The 3,798-nt window shown below is 37.5% G+C and overlaps 1 protein-coding gene across 1 annotated transcript in view; it reads right to left on the bottom strand.

Annotated features, from left to right (window-relative positions):
* ASB5 (ankyrin repeat and SOCS box containing 5) overlaps positions 1-3,798 on the bottom strand; it is a 28,927-nt gene that overhangs the window by 16,979 nt on the left and 8,150 nt on the right. The window lies entirely within an intron of this gene.

The following is a 3,798-nucleotide window of genomic DNA, read 5'->3' as shown; positions in this document are numbered from 1 at the left end:
GGGGGGGTAGGGGGGGGGAAAGTTTTGTTTGTTTCTTTGTGGTGGTTTTTTTTGTTTGTTTCTTATGTTTTTTAAATATAGGATAAGGTATCATACAGATGTCAACTAGAAACTACATCCTGAATAAATAAAAGCATGGTTTGACTACCACAAAAAAACTCCAAAACACTTGTTATTTTGAAAGTCTGATCCCATTATGAAAGTAAGGCTGTAGTCTTGTCAGAAGAAGCACAAGTCAGTATTTTTTTTTAAATAAAACCAAAAACAAGGGCAACCAAGTAGTAGTAGAATTTTTTTGTTTGGAACTATGTATTATGTTTACACTATACAACTGAAATCTGCAGGGAGAAGCAATCCATGATAAAATTCCAGCATGGATAAAGAGGACAGTAATTTCTCTGTATTAACAACATATTAAGATGTCACCTTTACCTCCCTGCCACTTCCTTCTAGTATTTCCTCACTATCCTCTTCTACTGATACAAAAAGTAGCCATTTGCATTTTAAAAGAAATTAACATTACTGTGTTTCATTAATATTACTCCTTTCAGGTACCTAACAAAAATTACCCCCCAAGATGCTGAAATACTACACAAGTATTTATTAAACTTTGTATATCCCTCTTGTTTTTCTTTAAGAGAAAATCAGAAGCAAGATTACAGTTAGACAGAGTAAGGGGAAGAAGAAGGAGCAGCTGCAAATTTCACCTTGAAATTACAGCACATGAGAACTGCCCTACTGGAATGGCACTACACTCTTTACAGAACAGAAGCAGGCGGGCTACCGCTATTCTCGCAAGAGAGAACAAAATTGCACTCTCCCAGACGTTACACTGCTTTCAGTAAGTTGTTTTCCTCAGGTTTTATCTAACTGGATGGACCAGAATATCTCACAGACTGAAATAAACACTTGTACACATCCACCAATCAGATTCTGCAAGTGAGTCCTGAACAGAGCTTTCACAAAAGGATTCATTATAAATATATCACTTTAATACTAGAATTACTTGTTAAATTGCAGTGTTTTCTTCAAGTGAATAAATACTGGAAAATGAATTAACAGGAAAGCTTACTAAGGACATGTATACACTTTTCTGTGTCAGGAAGATATCAAAACTATTCTCCAGGTGAGAAATAACTGATGACAATTTCTTGCCATGGCTCTGAGACTCATCTCAGTTTTACACTTCCTTTCCATTTGGAATGGAATCCCAGGACTTTGAGGAGAAGGTGATGAGGATCAGGATCAAGCAAAGCATCTGGCACTGCAGGGCAGGGATTGACAGTGGGCTGGGAAGACAAGACCTCCATGTTTTTGTAGGAGTTTTGTGGGCGAGACTGTCAGCTGAGAATTAAGCTAGGTCCTTCTAGAAGAGTGGTACAAACCTGGAAGTAGTTCATACAACTTGCTTTCCACAGATATTCCAGCCCCCATTCTCTCTTACTAGTCTTAGAGGTGTGACTTGCAGGAGCAAGGAAACCAGCAGATCCACAGACAGCTGCCATGGCTTCAAAGAGGAAGATCCCCAGGGGAGTCAGCAGCACCTGCTCACGCTCATCCAGAGAACTGCATAGGAAGCAATGAGCTACCAATGGCGTTAGACTACCCCCAGAGTCTACCACCTTCAAGGCAAGGGTAGGTGGAAAAGTTTCTCTGTTCCATAGACACTTGCCATTCACTATTATTAAGTTACTTTGAATACTTTGGAGGACATGAGAATGCAATGTATAAAAATATTTACTATCTTTTTACATGCTTTAAAGAAGGCAAAGCTTATCTTATTCAGGACTCTAGAAACAGCTTTTCACTAAATTGTGCTAGGCACACCACTTGTCCTCTGGGCAAAAGGCATTAAAAAGTCCTATTAAAACAGTACGTAACTAAATGTTAAAAAGAAAAAAAAAGTGAAAGCCAGACCAGCATCAGAAATCAACTGGAAATGTATTAAAAATATACTTGAGATGCTGATATAAGAAGGGAATGAACATACAGTTAAAACTGAGGAGTAAGACTGAAGAACTCACCATTTCACTTCCACCTCTGACATGGAATTGCTCTGTGATCTTCCTCAAATCAGATTAATTTAATCAGTATCTCTTTACTTCATTAAGTAGTAGAACTATTAATATGTGAAGCTACTTAGGCTTGGTACTCAGATTGTGTTCTTCAGATTTTTCTCTACAGAAGACGCTCAAACACTTCCAAAATCCACCAGATTTCAAAGTAGATATCCAAGTATGTGAAAAATAAAGTAGGCCACTACTTTCCCTGCCTTGGCATGCAAGCAATTAGTGACAGTATTTAGATTATAGTTACTCATGCGTGCAATGCAGCTACCTGCAAAAAAGCAGCCAGAGGAAGGGGCAGACACTACAGTGAGTAAGGAAACTGGAGGATTTTACTGATGAGTTTGGAATTCTGACATAATTTAACAGACAAGCTTTAAATAAACCACTATGTTGCATTTCACTAATAATTAGTTCTATTCAACTTTTATAACCCAGGGGAAGAACTGTTAAAGGAAACTTTCAAGGGATTTTCTTCATAATCCTTTTTAATCCAGATTTTTATACAAAGAAATGTTAATACAGTTTCAACATTCTATGTCAGCAAATAACTCTGAGTTTACTCTACAGGGGCAGCAGTTCTTAACAGGTGGGAATGAAAATGGAAAGAAATTTTTGTTCCTCCTTTTCAATGGGGAGCTCATTCTATCTTGAAGACTGTTCTTAAGGCAATAAAGATCCAAGTGTGATAACACAAAAAATAGTGTTAATAAAAACAACAGTGACAAGAAAAAAAAAATTCCCACACCTTTCAACACATGATGCAGCCCGATGTAATACAGTCCAAACTCCAGTAACAGCAATTTATCTTGGGAAAAATTGGACAAAATGGTACTATCTTCATATGTCACAGATCAATGTTTTGTGTGCAACCCTCCTCAAGCTAGTCAAATGATGAGCCACTTTGCTTCCCAAACTCTTCTGTACTTTCATACTCACTCTACTTTTATGACCAGGATTATCATGGGCTTAGGTGACTGCACAGAACCTGCCACACTAAATTCTGGAATAGGACTAGAAACAGCTTCTTCTGCTGATGTGATTCGCAGACTATGACCATGAAGCTGAAATGACAGATAGGCTCCCTGGATCTCAGTGCCAGGACCCCAAGAACTGCCTGTCATTTGACATTGCCAGAAATGGATCACCAGAGATCTTAAACATTCTTCTCAGTAGGAGAAGCCAAGATGAAGCAAGTTTTAGAAATACAGAAACGTTGTTACTGACAAAAACATGGCATCCTAAAAGGCCACAGTGGCCACTGTTACATCCTGCAGTGCAGGCTCAATGCCAAGGAACTTAAATACACCATAAAAGCACAGTCATAAAGCTCTAACAGTAGGACAGGGAAATGACTGGAACAATTTATATATATATTTTTTTAAAATTTAAAAACAGATTCTTACATCAAGCCATACTTCATGGACAATACAATGACATTATAAGTCATTAGCAGTCAACCAGAAGCTTAGGCATTACCCAGGTGTCACCAACCAGTCCTTCGACCTCCACATCTTGACAAATATGAGCAGATACACAGATAATACTTAAGTGGTCATTAGCTATTTAAGCATAACATGACATTTCTCTATGCCACTATAAGCACTAAAAAAGCCTATTACACAATTCTGCTCTTTATACAGTATCATCACTGCCTCTTAGCTGGAAATCCAAATTTTTTATTATTATTATTATTATTATTATTATTATTATTATTATTAAGGTAGCAACA

Source organism: Antrostomus carolinensis, unplaced genomic scaffold, assembly GCF_000700745.2.
Source record: "Antrostomus carolinensis isolate BGI_N321 unplaced genomic scaffold, ASM70074v2 scaffold23773, whole genome shotgun sequence".
NCBI classification, from domain to species: Eukaryota; Metazoa; Chordata; class Aves; order Caprimulgiformes; family Caprimulgidae; genus Antrostomus; species Antrostomus carolinensis.
This window is presented reverse-complemented; position numbering and strand designations above follow the sequence as displayed.